Source organism: Ranitomeya imitator, chromosome 1 (assembly GCF_032444005.1).
Source record: "Ranitomeya imitator isolate aRanImi1 chromosome 1, aRanImi1.pri, whole genome shotgun sequence".
Lineage (NCBI taxonomy): Eukaryota > Metazoa > Chordata > Amphibia > Anura > Dendrobatidae > Ranitomeya > Ranitomeya imitator.
Window position 1 is genome coordinate 185,567,650 of NC_091282.1, and position 19,440 is coordinate 185,587,089.

Consider the following 19,440-nt stretch of genomic DNA (forward strand, 5'->3'; position numbering starts at 1 on the left):
CCCATACCCAATTTGTAGGCCTAATGCAGCGTAGTTTCCAACAACTACTAAACGAGAGCCGGAAGATCGAAGCAATGGAGAGGAAACCTGGGGAACACCTTGGAGTGTAACACACCATCTCTCTACACCCCATACCCAATTTGTAGGCCTAATGCAGCGTAGTTTCCAACAACTACTAAACGAGAGCCGGAAGATCGAAGCAATGGAGAGGAAACCTGGGGAACACCTTGGAGTGTAACACACCATCTCTCTACACCCCATACCCAATTTGTAGGCCTAATGCAGCGTAGTTTCCAACAACTACTAAACGAGAGCATGATGATCGAAGCATTGGCGAGGAAACCTGGGGAACACCTTGGAGTGGAACACACCATCTCTCTACAGTGGAACACACCATCTCTCTACACCCCATACCCAATTTGTAGGCCTAATGCAGCGTAGTTTCCAACAACTACTAAACAAGAGCCGGAAGATCGAAGCTCAGGAAAGGCAACCTGGAGAACACCTTGGAGTGGAACACACCATCTCTCTACACCCCATACCCAATTTGTAGGCCCAATGCAGCGTAGTTTCCAACAACTACTAAACGAGAGCCGGAAGATCGAAGCAATGGAGAGGAAACCTGGGGAACACCTTGGAGTGTAACACACCATCTCTCTACACCCCATACCCAATTTGTAAGCCTAATGCAGCGTAGTTTCCAACAACTACTAAACGAGAGCCGGAAGATCGAAGCAATGGAGAGGAAACCTGGGGAACACCTTGGAGTGTAACACACCATCTCTCTACACCCCATACCCAATTTGTAGGCCTAATGCAGCGTAGTTTCCAACAACTACTAAACGAGAGCCGGAAGATCGAAGCTCAGGAAAGGCAACCTGGGGAACACCTTGGAGTGTAACAAACCCTCTCTCTACACCACGGAAGGGCTGATTCTTAGGAAGGAAGGCTGTCGGAAAGAAGCAGGGCGCGTCCGAGGGTGATTATATTCTTATTAGGTATATACTCACCCTCGGACGCGCCCTGCTTCTTTATTTGTAATGAATGTTTATTTGCAATGTGGTTTTGACTTACTCTATTTTTTTGGTAAATAATGATTTTATTATTTTCATTGTTTTGCATCTTCTTGGCAATAATATAAAGAAGACGCGACAGGACAACACTCGGTGGATGCCATATCTGTGTTTAAAATTGAAAAAACCTTTCAGTTAACTACTTGCAGGAGAAAGTTATTGTAGCTGGTGGCCATTTTTAGTACTGTACCAGATTTTTGTTGTATGTGTTTGTTTTTAATGTTAAAATGTCTGCATTTGATATCTCTCCAGTATTTTCTTTCTTATAAGCAAAATACTTATTTTTATATTTTCTGATGTTGGTTCCAGGGGTACACGGGCAGCAGTGGTGTGGTCAGTGGAGGCCTAGTGGAAGGAGTGACCGCAGACAGGCATCGAAGGCCTAAAATAATAACACATGGCTGTAGGCAATTTTAAATTGGTTCCAGGGGTACACGGGCAGCAGTGGTGTGGTCAGTGGAGGCCTAGTGGAAGGAGTGACCGCAGACAGGCATCGAAGGCCTAAAATAATAACACATGGCTGTAGGCAATTTTAAATTGGTTCCAGGGGTACACGGGCAGCAATGGTGTGGTCAGTGGAGGCCTCGTGGAAGGAGTCACCGCAGACAGGCATCGAAGGCCTAAAATAATAACACATGGCTGTAGGCAATTTTAAATTGGTTACAGGGGTACACGGGCAGCAGTGGTGTGGTCAGTGGAGGCCTAGTGGAAGGAGTGACCGCAGACAGGCATCGAAGGCCTAAAATAATAACACATGGCTGTAGGCAATTTTAAATTGGTTCCAGGGGTACACGGGCAGCAGTGGTGTGGTCAGTGGAGGCCTAGTGGAAGGAGTGACCGCAGACAGGCATCGAAGGCCTAAAATAATAACACATGGCTGTAGGCAATTTTAAATTGGTTCCAGGGGTACACGGGCAGCAGTGGTGTGGTCAGTGGAGGCCTAGTGGAAGGAGTGACTGCAGACAGGCATCGAAGGCCTAAAATAATAACACATGGCTGTAGGCAATTTTAAATTGGTTCCAGGGGTACACGGGCAGCAGTGGTGTGATCAGTGGAGGCCTAGTGGAAGGAGTGACCGCAGACAGGCATCGAAGGCCTAAAATAATAACACATGGCTGTAGGCAATTTTAAATTGGTTACAGGGGTACACGGGCAGCAGTGGTGTGGTCAGTGGAGGCCTAGTGGAAGGAGTGACTGCAGACAGGCATCGAAGGCCTAAAATAATAACACATGGCTGTAGGCAATTTTAAATTGGTTCCAGGGGTACACGGGCAGCAGTGGTGTGATCAGTGGAGGCCTAGTGGAAGGAGTGACCGCAGACAGGCATCGAAGGCCTAAAATAATAACACATGGCTGTAGGCAATTTTAAATTGGTTACAGGGGTACACGGGCAGCAGTGGTGTGGTCAGTGGAGGCCTAGTGGAAGGAGTGACCACAGACAGGCATCGAAGGCCTAACATAACAAAAATGTCAATACAATGGTATTGTCAGTGGCAGGTATTGAAGGATGTCAGCGCATAGACTAAACATTGGTGGAGCTGTGAGATAATTTTGCAAGTGGTAGAGCACTGTTTGAGCTGGGGTGGGGGGAAACTGTCTTGTGGCCGGCGGTACAGGCCCAGGGCCCCTCATATTACAACGGTGTGTCTGACGTTGGGTGCGCACCACCACCGCCAGAGACACTTTATTGTACTAGGAGGGACCCAGTGGCAGTGCCGTCGACCAAAAGCGGGCTCACCCACCTCTTCAGACAAACTGCACTCTCACGGGTGCTGTCGCCAAGTGTCGATACCACGGCCCCGTGTGGGGAGTTTGGCCATTTAGTGAGGTGTAAACATGTCGTATGCTGGACAATCAGGTGCAGAAAATTACGAGATTGGAAAAGGCATTCAGAATAGTCCACAGGCAAGACCTTTTCATAGGAAAGCTAGGTGTCAGCCGGGCAAGGTGGGGCAAAAGATTTCGAAATCCAGTTGTGGTTCATTTTAATGAAGGTTAGATCATCTACATTTTGGGTAGCCAGACGAGTCCTTTTTTCTGTTAGTATTGAACCTGCAGCACTGAATACTCTTTCTGATAGGACACTAGCTGCCGGGCAAGCAAGCTCCTGCAATGCATATTCTGCCAATTCTTGCCAGGTGCCTAATTTTGATGCCCAGTAATCAAATGGGAATGACGGTTGAGGGAGAACATCGATAAGGGATGAAAAATAGTTTGTAACCATACTGGACAAATGTTGTCTCCTGTCACTTTGAATTGATGCTGCAGTACCTGTCCTGTCTGCGGTCATAGCAAAATCACTCCACAACCTGGTCAGAAAACCCCTCTGGCCAACGCCACTTCTGATTTCTGCCCCTCTAACTCCTCTGGTCTGCTGGCCCCTGCAGCTCGTGTGAGAACGATCACGGGCGCTGTGTGCAGGGAATGCCAGAAGCAAACGGTCAACAAGAGTTGATTGTTTGGTTGCTAATATTAGTTCCAAGTTCTCATGTGGCATTATATTTTGCAATTTGCCTTTATAGCGAGGATCAAGGAGGCAGGCCAACCAGTAATCGTCATCATTCATCATTTTAGTTATGCGTGTGTCCCTTTTGAGGATACGTAAGGCATAATCCGCCATGTGGGCCAAAGTTCCAGTTCTCAAATCTGCGGTTGTGCTTGGTTGAGGGGCAGTTTCAGGCAAATCCACGTCACTTGTGTCCCTCAAAAAACCAGAACCCGGCCTTGCCGCGCCACCAATTTCCAGTGGCCCCGGAAAAGCTTCCTCATTAAAAATATAATCATCCCCATCATCCTCCTCATCCTCCTCTTCCTCTTCGCCCGCTACCTCGTCCTGTACACTGCCCTGGCCAGACAATGGCTGACTGTCATCAAGGCTTTCCTCTTCCTCAGCTGCAGACGCCTGATCCTTTATGTGCGTCAAACTTTGCATCAGCAGACGCATTAGGGGGATGCTCATGCTTATTATGGCGTTGTCTGCACTAACCAGCCGTGTGCATTCCTCAAAACACTGAAGGACTTGGCACATGTCTTGAATCTTCGACCACTGCACACCTGACAACTCCATGTCTGCCATCCTACTGCCTGCCCGTGTATGTGTATCCTCCCACAAAAACATAACAGCCCGCCTCTGTTCACACAGTCTCTGAAGCATGTGCAGTGTTGAGTTCCACCTTGTTGCAACGTCTATGATTAGGCGATGCTGGGGAAGGTTCAAAGAACGCTGATAGGTCTGCATACGGCTGCAGTGTACGGGCGAACGGCGGATATGTGAGCAAAGTCCACGCACTTTGAGGAGCAGGTCGGATAACCCCGGATGACTTTTCAGGAAGCACTGCACCACCAGGTTTAAGGTGTGAGCCAGGCAAGGAATGTGTTTCAGTTGGGAAAGGGAGATGGCAGCCATGAAATTCCTTCCGTTATCACTCACTACCTTGCCTGCCTCAAGATCTACAGTGCCCAGCCACGACTGCGTTTCTTTCTGCAAGAACTCGGACAGAACTTCCGCGGTGTGTCTGTTGTCGCCCAAACACTTCATAGCCAATACAGCCTGCTGACGTTTGCCAGTAGCTGCCCCATAATGGGAGACCTGGTGTGCAACAGTGGCAGCTGCGGATGGAGTGGTTGTGCGACTGCGGTCTGTGGACGAGCTCTCGCTTCTGCAGGAGGACGAAGAGGTGGAGGAGGGGGTGCGAACAGCTACAGCCAATTGTTTCCTAGACCGTGGGCTAGGCAGAACTGTCCCAAACGTGCTGTCCCCTGTGGACCCTGCATCCACCACATTTACCCAGTGTGCCGTGATGGACACGTAACGTCCCTGGCCATGCCTACTGGTCCATGCATCTGTTGTCAGGTGCACCTTTGTGCTCACAGATTGCCTGAGTGCATGGACGATGCGCTCTTTAACATGCTGGTGGAGGGCTGGGATGGCTTTTCTGGAAAAAAAGTGTCGACTGGGTAGCTCGTAGCGTGGTACAGCATAGTCCATCAGGGCTTTGAAAGCTTCGCTTTCAACTAACCGGTAGGGCATCATCTCTAACGAGATTAGTCTAGCTATGTGTGCGTTCAAACCCTGTGTACGCGGATGCGAGGCTAAGTACTTCCTTTTTCTAACCATAGTCTCATGTAGGGTGAGCTGGACTGGAGAGCTGGAGATCGTGGAACTAGCGGGGGTGCCGGTGGACATGGCAGACTGAGAGACAGTGGGAGATGGTATTGTTGCCACCGGTGCCCTAGATGCAGTGTTTCCTACTACGAAACTGGTGATTCCCTGACCCTGACTGCTTTGGCCTGGCAAAGAAACCTGCACAGATACTGCAGGTGGTGCGGAAAATGGTGGCCCTACACTGCCGGAAGGGATGTTGCGTTGCTGACTAGCTTCATTGGCCGAGGGTGCTACAACCTTAAGGGACGTTTGGTAGTTAGTCCAGGCTTGCAAATGCATGGTGGTTAAATGTCTATGCATGCAACTTGTATTGAGACTTTTCAGATTCTGTCCTCTGCTTAAGGTAGTTGAACATTTTTGACAGATGACTTTGCGCTGATCAATTGGATGTTGTTTAAAAAAATGCCAGACTGCACTCTTTCTAGCATCGGATACCTTTTCAGGCATTGCAGACTGAGCTTTAACCGGATGGCCACGCTGTCCTCCAACAGGTTTTGGCTTTGCCACGCGTTTTGGGCAAGATACGGGCCCGGCAGATGGAACCTGTTGCGATGTTGATGCCTGCTGCGGCCCCTCCTCCTCCGCTTCAGAACTGCTGCCGCCTGCACCCTGTTCCCCCAATGGCTGCCAATCGGGGTCAAGAACTGGGTCATCTATTACCTCTTCTTGTAGCTTGTGTGCAACTTCGTCTGTGTCACCGTGTCGGTCGGTGGTATAGCGTTCGTGATGGGGCAACATAGTCTCATCAGGGTCTGATTCTTGATCAGCACCCTGCGAGGGCAATGTTGTGGTCTGAGTCAAAGGACCAGCATAGTAGTCTGGCTGTGGCTGTGCATCAGTGCACTCCATGTCAGATTCAACTTGTAATGGGCATGGACTGTTAACTGCTTCACTTTCTAAGCCAGGGACGGTATGTGTAAAGAGCTCCATGGAGTAACCCGTTGTGTCGCCTGCTGCATTCTTCTCTGTTGTTGTTTTTGCTGAAGAGGACAAGGAAGCGACTTGTCCCTGACCGTGAACATCCACTAACGACGCGCTGCTTTGACATTTACCAGTTTCAAGAGAGGAGGCAAAAGAGCTAGAGGCTGAGTCAGCAAGATAAGCCAAAACTTGCTCTTGCTGCTCCGGCTTTAAAAGCGGTTTTCCTACTCCCAGAAAAGGGAGCGTTCGAGGCCTTGTGTAGCCAGACGACGAACCTGGCTCCACAGCTCCAGACTTAGGTGCAATATTTTTTTTCCCACGACCAGCTGATGCTCCACCACTACCACTACCCTCATTACCAGCTGACAATGAACGCCCCCGGCCACGACCTCTTCCACCATACTTCCTCATTGTTTTAAAAACGTAAACAAACTAACGGTATTTGTTGCTGTCACACAAATTACACGGTGAGCTATAACTTCAGTATGATTTAGCTACCCCTTTACAGGTGAGTGAGACCACAACGAAAATCAGGCACAATGTTACACACTCTGTTGTTGGTGGCAACAAATGAGAGAGATGCCACACACGCAGGACTGTCACTGAAGCACAAATGTAAATATTAATCTCCCACTGATTTGATTTTTTTTTTTTTTAAGGGAGACTTTAGGAAAAAAAAAAAATAGAATAAAATGATTTTTTCAGGAAGAATTTAGAAACCAAATAAAATAAAATGATTTTTTCAGGGAGAATTTAGAAAACAAATAAAACAAAAAAAGGCTTTCTATGGCCCACTGAGTGAGAGATGACGCACACAGGAGTCAGGAGTGGCACACAAGCCCAGAGGCCAATATTTATCTCCCACTGATTGATGTAGTGATTTTTTCAGGTAGATTTTGGAACCCAAATCAAGCTAAAAAAAATAATAGGCTTTCTATGGCCCACAATTGGAGAGAGAGAGAGAGATGGCACACCCAGGAGTCAAGACTGGCACACAAGCAGAAAGGGCAATATTAATCTCCCACTGATTTGTTTTTTTGTTTTTTTTTTCAGGGAGACTTTAGGAAAAAAAAAATAGAATAAAATGATTTTTTCAGGAAGAATTTAGAAACCAAATAAAATAAAATGATTTTTTCAGGGAGAATTTAGAAAACAAATAAAACAAAAAAAGGCTTTCTATGGCCCACTGAGTGAGAGATGACGCACACAGGAGTCAGGAGTGGCACACAAGCCCAGAGGCCAATATTTATCTCCCACTGATTGATGTAGTGATTTTTTCAGGTAGATTTTGGAACCCAAATCAAGCTAAAAAAATAATAGGCTTTCTATGGCCCACAATTGGAGAGAGAGAGAGAGATGGCACACCCAGGAGTCAAGACTGTCACACAAGCAGAAAGGGCAATATTAATCTCCCACTGATTTGTTTTTTTTTGTTTTTTTTTTCAGGGAGACTTTAGGAAAAAAAAAAATAGAATAAAATGATTTTTTCAGGAAGAATTTAGAAACCAAATAAAATAAAATGATTTTTTCAGGGAGAATTTAGAAAACAAATAAAACAAAAAAAGGCTTTCTATGGCCCACTGAGTGAGAGATGACGCACACAGGAGTCAGGAGTGGCACACAAGCCCAGAGGCCAATATTTATCTCCCACTGATTGATGTAGTGATTTTTTCAGGTAGATTTTGGAACCCAAATCAAGCTAAAAAAATAATAGGCTTTCTATGGCCCACAATTGGAGAGAGAGAGAGAGATGGCACACCCAGGAGTCAAGACTGGCACACAAGCAGAAAGGGCAATATTAATCTCCCACTGATTTGATTTTTTTTTTTTTAAGGGAGACTTTAGGAAAAAAAAAAATAGAATAAAATGATTTTTTCAGGAAGAATTTAGAAACCAAATAAAATAAAATGATTTTTTCAGGGAGAATTTAGAAAACAAATAAAACAAAAAAAGGCTTTCTATGGCCCACTGAGTGAGAGATGATGCACACAGGAGTCAGGAGTGGCACACAAGCCCAGAGGCCAATATTTATCTCCCACTGATTGATGTAGTGATTTTTTCAGGTAGATTTTGGAACCCAAATCAAGCTAAAAAAAATAATAGGCTTTCTATGGCCCACAATTGGAGAGAGAGAGAGAGATGGCACACCCAGGAGTCAAGACTGGCACACAAGCAGAAAGGGCAATATTAATCTCCCACTGATTTGTTTTTTTGTTTTTTTTTTCAGGGAGACTTTAGGAAAAAAAAAATAGAATAAAATGATTTTTTCAGGAAGAATTTAGAAACCAAATAAAATAAAATGATTTTTTCAGGGAGAATTTAGAAAACAAATAAAACAAAAAAAGGCTTTCTATGGCCCACTGAGTGAGAGATGACGCACACAGGAGTCAGGAGTGGCACACAAGCCCAGAGGCCAATATTTATCTCCCAATGATTGATGTAGTGATTTTTTCAGGTAGATTTTGGAACCCAAATCAAGCTAAAAAAATAATAGGCTTTCTATGGCCCACAATTGGAGAGAGAGAGAGAGATGGCACACCCAGGAGTCAAGACTGGCACACAAGCAGAAAGGGCAATATTAATCTCCCACTGATTTGTTTTTTTTTTTTGTTTTTTTTCAGGGAGACTTTAGGAAAAAAAAAATAGAATAAAATGATTTTTTCAGGAAGAATTTAGAAACCAAAGAAAATAAAATGATTTTTTCAGGGAGAATTTAGAAAAGAAATAAAACAAAAAAAGGCTTTCTATGGCCCACTGAGTGAGAGATGACGCACACAGGAGTCAGGAGTGGCACACAAGCCCAGAGGCCAATATTTATCTCCCACTGATTGATGTAGTGATTTTTTCAGGTAGATTTTGGAACCCAAATCAAGCTAAAAAAATAATAGGCTTTCTATGGCCCACAATTGGAGAGAGAGATGGCACACCCAGGAGTCAAGACTGGCACACAAGCAGAAAGGGCAATATTAATCTCCCACTGATTTGTTTTTTTGTTTTTTTTTTCAGGGAGACTTTAGGAAAAAAAAAAATAGAATAAAATGATTTTTTCAGGAAGAATTTAGAAACCAAAGAAAATAAAATGATTTTTTCAGGGAGAATTTAGAAAAGAAATAAAACAAAAAAAGGCATTCTATGGCCCACTGAGTGAGAGATGACGCACACAGGAGTCAGGAGTGGCACACAAGCCCAGAGGCCAATATTTATCTCCCACTGATTGATGTAGTGATTTTTTCAGGTAGATTTTGGAACCCAAATCAAGCTAAAAAAATAATAGGCTTTCTATGGCCCACAATTGGAGAGAGAGAGAGAGATGGCACACCCAGGAGTCAAGACTGGCACACAAGCAGAAAGGGCAATATTAATCTCCCACTGATTTGTTTTTTTTTGTTTTTTTTTCAGGGAGACTTTAGGAAAAAAAAAATAGAATAAAATGATTTTTTCAGGAAGAATTTAGAAACCAAAGAAAATAAAATGATTTTTTCAGGGAGAATTTAGAAAAGAAATAAAACAAAAAAAGGCTTTCTATGGCCCACTGACTGAGAGATGACGCACACAGGAGTCAGGAGTGGCACACAAGCCCAGAGGCCAATATTTATCTCCCACTGATTGATGTAGTGATTTTTTCAGGTAGATTTTGGAACCCAAATCAAGCTAAAAAAATAATAGGCTTTCTATGGCCCACAATTGGAGAGAGAGAGAGAGAGATGGCACACCCAGGAGTCAAGACTGGCACACAAGCAGAAAGGGCAATATTAATCTCCCACTGATTTGTTTTTTTTTTTGTTTTTTTTTTCAGGGAGACTTTAGGAAAAAAAAAAATAGAATAAAATGATTTTTTCAGGAAGAATTTAGAAACCAAAGAAAATAAAATGATTTTTTCAGGGAGAATTTAGAAAACAAATAAAACAAAAAAAGGCTTTCTATGGCCCACTGAGTGAGAGATGACGCACACAGGAGTCAGGAGTGGCACACAAGCCCAGAGGCCAATATTTATCTCCCACTTTTTTTTTTTTGTTCCAGGGAAAATTTATAAACCCAATAAAAAAAATAATAAATAGGCTTTCTATGGCCCACTATCTGAGAGACAGAGAGAGATGGCACGCTTAGGACTGGCACACAAGCCCAAAGGCCAATATTAATCTCCCTTTTTTTTTAAGGGAGAATTTATAAAACCAAAAAAAAAAAAATAAATAGGCTTTCTATGGCCCACTATTTGTGAGAGAGATGGCACGCTCAGGACTGGCACACAAGCCCAGAGGCCAATATTAATCTCCCACTTTTTGTTTTTTTCCAGGGAAAATTTATAAACCCATTAAAAAAAAAATAAAATAAATAGGCTTTCTATGGCCCACTATCTGAGAGAGAGAGATGGCACGCTTAGGACTGGCACACAAGCCCAAAGGCCAATATTAATCTCCCTTTTTTTTTAAGGGAGAATTTATAAAACCAAAAAGAAATAAATAAATAGGCTTTCTATTGCCCACTATTTGTGAGAGAGATGGCACGCTCAGGACTGGCACACAAGCCCAGAGGCCAATATTAATCTCCCACTTTTTTTTTTTTTTCCAGGGAAAATTTATAAACCCATTAAAAAAAATAAAAAATAAATAGGCTTTCTATGGCCCACTATCTGAGAGAGAGAGATGGCACGCTTAGGACTGGCACACAAGCCCAAAGGCCAATATTAATCTCCCACTGATTGATTTATTGATTTTTTCAGGTAGGATTTAGAACCCAAATAAAGCAAAAAAAAAAAAAAAAGGGCTTTCTATGGCCCACTGAGTGAGTGATGATGCACACAGGAGTCAGGAGTGGCACACAAGCCCTGAGGCCAATATTTTTCTCCCACTGATTGATGTAGTGATTTTTTCAGGTAGATTTTAGAACCAAAATCAAGCAAAAAAATAAATAGGCTTTCTATGGCCCACTGAGTGAGTGATGATGCACACAGGAGTCAAGAGTGGCACACAAGCCCTGAGGCCAATATTTTTCTCCCACTGATTGATGTAGTGATTTTTTCAGGTAGATTTTATAACCCAAATCAAGCAAAAAAATAAATAGGCTTTCTATGGCCCACTGAGTGAGAGATGACACAGACAGGGATGGCACTCTAGCAGAAATGTCAATCTTAATCTCCCACAAAAAAAAAAAAAAAACCAGGGAGTGTCCTTCAATTACTATCTCCCTGCAGTAATCTCAGCCAGGTATGGCAGGCAGCAATAAGGAGTGGAATGATGCACAAATTAAATAAAAAGTGTGTAGAAACCAAAAAGATAGCTGTGCAGAAAGGAAGGAACAAGAGGATTTGTGCTTTGAAAAAAGCAGTTGGTTTGCACAGCGGCGTACACACAGCAATGCAGCTATCAGGGAGCCTTCTAGGGCAGCCCAATGAGCTACAGCGCTGAGGGAAAAAAAAAAAAATGTAGCTTCCACTGTCCCTGCACACCGAAGGTGGTGTTGGGCAGTGGAAATCGCTACAGCACAAGCGGTTTGGTGGTTAATGGACCCTGCCTAACGCTATCCCTGCTTCTGACGAAGCGGCAGCAACCTCTCCCTAAGCTCAGATCAGCAGCAGTAACATGGCGGTCGGCGGGAACGCCCCTTTATAGCCCCTGTGACGCCGCAGACAGCAAGCCAATCACTGCAATGCCCTTCTCTAAGATGGTGGGGACCAGGACCTATGTCATCACGCTGCCCACACTCTGCGTTTACCTTCATTGGCTGAGAAATGGCGCTTTTCGCGTCATTGAAACGCGACTTTGGCGCGAAAGTCGCGTACCGCATGGCCAACCCCGCACAGGGGTCGGATCGGGTTTCATGAAACCCGACTTTGCCAAAAGTCGGCGACTTTTGAAAATGAACGACCCGTTTCGCTCAACCCTATATATGTGTATATATCTATTCTATCTGTTCTAATCTAATCTGTCAGGGTGATTTTACAGTAGTGGCACATGAACTACCAGCTTTTCAAACGATCTAGAGGTACGGTTCTACAGGAAGTTTTTTTCTCTGTGGGCACTCAACTTTATTAGCATGCACAAAGAGACACAAGATAGCCCCAAAAACGCATAAAAAAACACACCAAAAGTGCACCAAAACATGCGTTTTTGCAGCAGCTTCTTTCCTGCCAAGAAATCAGGTTTTGCTGTGTAGGGGATGTGTAATGCATAATGTTCCCTTTTCTCCCCAACCCCTTTAAGAATGCAAATGTATATTATTAATTTGTTCGTACATAGTGGTACTGCTACACATAAAGTGTATTACCACCGTGTACAAGAGCATTGCTATACCTGCCGTATCTTGCTCTATATATGTTTCATGGCACTGTTACATGTTTTGCACAATTGCACACAATTGCTGTTGTTAGGGAAAGTAAGCCCCGGGCCAAGTTTAGTGTTAGGGAAGTAGTGTCCCTAGTTGGCCACTAGTGGGGAGCATCTTAGGAAACAGTTAGCATAGGAGGGGCACAGTAGCATAAGAGTAGTGCAGCTTCCTGGTTTAAGTGAGTCAGGGCCTGCCTAGCCAGGAGTCGCTGTGCCCCACAACATTAAGTAAGGGGTCCAGCACAGTACAGCTAGCTAAAGAATTCCTCTAGGAGGAAAGGCATATGGGAACGTTGCGGACGCAACTGAAGGAATCTGTCCCCATAGAGAGAGAAGTTGGTTCAGTCGGGCAGCACAAGCGAGATGTGGCAGATCTTTGCCTGGGTGGCAGTTCTTAGAACCGAGGCGAAGCGGTGTAGGACTCACCCATGTGAGGCAAGAATTCCAGATGGAATAGATTCTGCCGGACTGGATTATTCGGTTCGACCCGGGTCTGAGCATAGAGAAGGAAAGAACAGAACAGGGACAGAAGAGAAGGTTGTATGTGAAACCTGAAGTGCCTGTACTTTAATGGACTGTGTTGAGTAAACAAGTTGTTATTGAAGTTAAGCCGGAGTGAGTCTCCTTTATTGTGGATCCATCTGTGAGGAATACATCCCCATGCCGGGCAAGTCCAGATGGCGCAGAGAGTCAGCACAGATCTAACGCAGCAGAGAAATGTGAACTTTTACTGGGAAGGGACCAGGGAGTGATCCAAGGATTACTATCCGCCATGACTACCTCCCTGTCTCCCCCTCCCTTCAGCTGCAGAAAAAACCACAGCAAAAACACCCAGTGTGAACTTACCCTAAGGATGAAGTATAATAAGTTCAGTCAGAGCAGGGGAGAGAAAACGAATAATTTCTTACTGTGACGATTGCCATACTAGAGTAAAATTGTGTGCCAATGCCTGTGAGTGAAGAGGTTTGCCATCACAGAGACTGGTGTCTGAAGAACTGTTAAAGGGTCTTTTAGTAGGTTGTGTTAACTGCAAGTGTAAGGAGATTGATGTCTATTCAAATCATCTATCTCTATTCAATTTTTTGCCTTTTGAGAACACTAGTAGCCACCAAGCACATGAACCTTTTGGATTTGCCGTCAAACTCATTTCAGTATCCCAACATAGGGACAGCAGAGATTATCCATTCACCAAAGGCATCTGTATCCTTTATTTAAGGGGGCACAACAAAAGCCAAATACCCCTTGCAAGTCAATGATTTTTGCTTTTATTGACCAAATAAAGGAGATTTGCAGCCTTTTCTCAATTAGGTATAATTCAACTGAATAGCTGTGGTTCTAAATAAACTACAGTATGCATTAATATTTACAAATAATTTTAAATTCACAAATTAAAGTTTTTCCATTTCAAGAACAATCCAACAATTTTACTTAGATTACATTGATTGAATAGTAGTGATGATTTTTACATTTGCTACGATTTGAAGAAACCATACTTTTGAAAACATTAAGAAGGCTAACAGTCAAATAAAACTAATTTGGATTTATGAACCTTGAGCAGTTTTGTCCAAGGACATTAGAAACAAAACCATTCAACCATTCATGTCAGTTACTTTTGTTTTGATATGGATCTATATTTGTAGGAAAATATTACTTGTAGAAGCTCTGTTACTGAATCTGGGTTTGGCACGGACAAGTGCCAAGTCTATGTTGAGTCTTGATAAGGTCAAACGATAGGAAGTTCTACGAAAGTACTTGTAATAAAATGTTTCTGTACAATAGGAGATGTAACTGCCAGATTTTCTCCATTGTGAGTTATATTCAAACGCATGCACTTTTGTGCTTGGAAACTACAGACCAGCGGAAAGAAGAGTATTATTATAATAATGACGATGTTGCCAGGGCTTTTTTCCTGTAAAGGTTCCAAAAGGTCATTTTTAAGATCATGCAAAGAACTGCATATAATCTTTACAACAATCTAAATATTTGCTACATTCAACATAACACTTATCATTCTAGTCTAAATAGGCCATACAAGGGTAGAGACTGTCACATACAAATATCCCAAACCATTTAATTTTGGTCTCCTTTCTGCATAGCTAGCAATTTTGGATCTTCCCTTGTCTTTCAGCTGCACATGGTAATAGAGTTGTGGAGGGAAAGGTGAGCAGTAAGGTGAGTATTCATTTTTTATTAACCTCATGGAAAAATTGCTGAAAAAAAGCCACACTGTTGACATGAATACTGCTTGAAAGCAGAAAAATGGCAGCAGGTGTTCTGGACTGATGAGTCAAAATTGTAAACATTTGGCTTGGTGGACATGCTCAAACTGGTCCATAGGGGAACAGATGAATCCCCTAGTAGACCCTGTGCAGGTATGGGTCCTCCACCACCCTATATGAGCAATAGTTGGCGCATTATACCTAACTAACCATGTACAGACATTGTGGCTACATAAATTAATAATAATGTATGAGGCACAACGGGGAATATTATTAATGTGCCCTATTGTGGAGTAATAATATCCTCCAATATCCACCATACAGTAATATTGTCCCCCACTTGGACCCATACAGTAAGAATGTCCCTCAATTGGCCTCCAATAGTACTTATTATCCCCAACTTCAAACCATAAACTAATAATGTATGTTCCTCATTCTGGAACCCATACAGTAATTATGTCAACCATCCTGCAATCATTTCTCCCATCCTAGCCCCTATCCTGGGACCTATCATGTAATAATGTCCCCCATTCTGTAGTAATGTTCCACATTGACCTCTTCCTTTATTAATGTCCACATCCTGGTTCTCTTCTGCAACACATTTAAAAAAAAAACTTTTCCTCTTAACTGTCCCTACTGCCTTGATGAGCAACATCCTCTTCTTTCTCCATAGCCCGCGCAGGGGTTGGTGTGGCAGTGATGTCATCTGCAAGCCTCTAGTTGGCCGAACGCTTGTATAGTTATTGGGGTGCAGGGAGCCGGTGGCTCTCTGCATCACAAAACATATCAACTGAATTTGTGTTCGAGGACACAGATTTAACTGAAGTAGGCATCTGCAAGCCCCCTCCTCCACGGACCAGGTCGTAGTCGCACCCTCTGCAACCGTGATCATTATGTCCCTGGATAGACCCTATAACTTAGCAGAGAGGGGATGCAGGATTGCAGAAGCAATATTCACTAAAAATGTCCAAATTGTTTCTGCAAGTCACATCAGTACAAAAACTGTACGGTGAGAGCTCTAAATGCATGGGTATGTATGGCTGATCAGCTGAACTCAAGGCTTAGACCACCATGCCAAACATCAGCTGGAATTGTGTAAATCCCACCACCACTGAACTCTGGAGCATGTGATGCAATAACCATTTACAGAAATACTGCATAATGAAGGAAAAGGGCTAAATATGCAGGTTACACAAATACCAGGCTGAATCAAATAATGATTATGAGTTTTTTTTCAGGTACTCTTAAAAATGATTAACATATTAAAACTATTTATGCAATATACTCCCATTAACAGCGTGAAAGGCATGCACTGCTTATACCATGCACAATCCGCATTTTTCCATGGCATGCCTTTATTTGTACATCTAGGAGGTGTGACATAAGTGACACACTCTGTTAAGTGGATAATCACTTAGTCATCTCTCCATATACTGTACTTGTGGAAAAAGGATATTTACACAATAGTTTTGGTAAAGAATAGCTAATGCTTTCACAAACGTATGTTCTGGTCCAGTAAATATTCTGCAACGTGGCTATATTAACAAGTGGAAAATATATTGTGGTTATTCATCTCAGACACATGAAATTTACAGATTGAAAGAAGGTTAAGCATTCTGCTGATTGAACTTAAAGGGAACCTGTCACATTGTACATGCAGTCTGAGTCTGTGGACAGCGCGGTATAGAGAAGGAGAAGCTGAGCAGAATGATACAATATATAGATTTGTTGGAAAGGATTCAGTATAACTCGTATTTTATTCATTAAAACCCCTGGAGTTTGTATACATGAGTCCAGTGGGCTGTCCTACTGAGTGATTGACAGCTATCTCTGCCTGCATAGTCATACAGGGAAGACGGTCAGTCACTGTATACATATGTGTCCAGGTGGTCCTATTCAAACACCAGGAATTTAAAAAATACAAGTTTTACTGAAATGTTTACCCCCATTTTTCAACAATATAAGGTCCCTTTAATATTAAAATTGAAACTCATGTTGGGAGAAGTTTACTGAGCTATCCTAAAGAGCAGAATCCTTCATGTTACCACTTACTACCATCTGGTCCAGGCCTAGGCTGTATATGGTAGGCTGCTTGCACATAACAATCCTCTATCAACTATATGTTAACAAGACAAAGGGGACAAGTGGGAGCCAATATCACTATAAGGCTGGAGTCACACACAATGTATAAAAAATCTGTCCGATTTTGTCTGCTGAGAATCGCACAAATGTTCTCCGTATGGTGATCGGTATCTCATCCGTGTGCAATACCAGGATGCGTTTTTTTCTCAAAAAAGTATCCGTGTGTCATCAGTATCTCATCTGTATGGTGAGATTTTCTCACACACTTGCAAAATGAGCAAATAATGGCTGAGCCTTTCTTGTCATCTGCCTGAGAATTTCTCGCAAGTCACACTGATGGTCCGTGTGCTGTGCTATTTTTTCTCACACCCATAGACTTGCATTGGCGTTTCTCAGCTGAGATACGCGGACAATCGCAGTATGCAGCGATTTCACTCGCATGCGTAATACGGACGAGAAAAAAACGGATGATGGGAGCTGCCCCATAGATTAATATTGGTCCGAGTTCTATGCGATTTTTTATCGCATAGCACTCGTCCATATTACAGACTATTGTGACTCCAGCCTAAGTCTGAACAGGATTTGCTAGTATTCTGTAGCATGGCTATATATACTCCTGGAGAAAATCCTGCAACAGAGTGGTGATCGGACATGAGATTGTTGTTAAGCTCTCGTGGTGTTTTTTCATGCATTTTCTCATAGGCTTCTCTTTAGGAAGAGAAATGCAAACATTTGATTGTGTGTATTACAAAAAGACATCAACGAGCTAGGAAGAAAAAAAAACAAAAACATAAAAGTTATGGAGTTTGTGCTCCATGGTAAAATAACTGGGAACCATAAACTGTGTTTAGTGGAAAGCTTAGCGATATTTAGTGCACTGCACACTCAGCATAATGAAGAGGCGCTGGTTGAACTGGGTAACCCAAGTAATAGTATATATGAAAGTAACCGCACTCACAAGAAGACCTTGGAATTTTAATCATTTGCACCAAATCTCTATACAATGTTACTTTTCTTGGTTGCATGCACCGGCCTCCAGATAACATCAGAAACCTTTGCCTACGATGTTACCAAAACTAACAGCAACCTCTTACGAGTGACTAACTCCTGAGAACCCCAACTAACAAACTTCTTACTAGAGATTGTGTGAATGAACTATGTAAGATGACATCCTATGATCTGTACTCCATCACCTTGGCAGAGTACTACAGACAAAACTGAATCCCTTGAGGACTCAGATGCCATCTTTGTCCCATGTTTTTTATTGAGAAACAAGAATATTGCGAGAGATTCAAACAAATATTTGTTTTACCGAAACATCAGACTGAAGACTCATTTTGGACTCCAAAATGAGTCACCTGGGAAAACAACACCTCTAACAGAGGGCACCTCTGTTCCGGACATGTCAATATTCCAACTGGATCTTCGGAACCCCAGTACATTCATTAGTCCATGTACATACCATGCGGCAGAGGTATGCAATGACCTCATTCATAGTTATATTCAAGGTATGCTAACTCATCACCAGATGAGCTCTTTCTCTACACACAAAAATCTTTCTAATATTGAAAATCAAGTTATTGATTCCCTCAAAACCACCAAAATATAGTCACTAAACCAGCTGACAAAGGACATTATGGACATTATGGATATTTCAAAGACATTTTTTGACAATTGTCTGGCCTATCTACTTATAAAAAAAATCTCTCATGATCCTACTGTAACCATCAGAAACAAAAACCAACTGATTATTAATAGACATCTAAACCTTAATACCATTGACCAAAACAATGCTACCTTTCTCATTAGCCAGAGGTGTATCTAGGGTTTCTGGCACCCGGGGCAAGAATTCATTTTGGCGCCCCCCCTCCAGGACATATGTGATTTGCACACTTAGTCATGTGCCCACGAGCTCCTCTCCCTAATGCTCTCAATATTCAGTGCAAAACTGAGAGAAGCAGAAGAGAAGCTCGTTGTCACAGGACCACAAGTATGAAAGTCACATATGAGTGAAGTGTCCATGTGACGACTACTGGAACCTGCAGAGCTGAATCCTGACATCGCAGCTTCTGAATTCTCACAACGCATGCACTGCACACTACTAGGATTCTCCCTTGCCGGTGGACGGTCATGTCAGCACAAGCATGCGATTTCTATACCTCTGACCACATTCCGACTAGACGTGCCCGGCCTCGCTCAGTTCATTTTCACTGAGTGAGGCCACACGTCTAGTCAGCATGTGACCGCACATATGTAAATCACCAGCACGAGAGAATCCTGACAGCGTGCAGGGCGCACTGTGAGAAGTCAGAAGTCTGAAGTCACAAAGAATGACTGCAGACTCATTACAAACCTGGACATCCCCTTTAATGCTCCTAACATAAATAAAAACATTAGTTAGTATCACAAATAACATTTACATCGAGGTACCTTATAGATGACATCGTCTCTAGCATCGTTCTCCTTCTTTTCTTCATCTTGTCCAGACCCCATGATGAGTTTTCTTATCCACAGCTCGTCTCTGCAGACTTCCATCTTCTCCGCTCTTTTGCAGAAAATCACCACATGACGCCCTTAAAGATAGAAGTGTCATTATAATGCTCTTGAACGAATAATTGCCCCTCACTATATTGTCTGTACAAAATACGACCCCCACA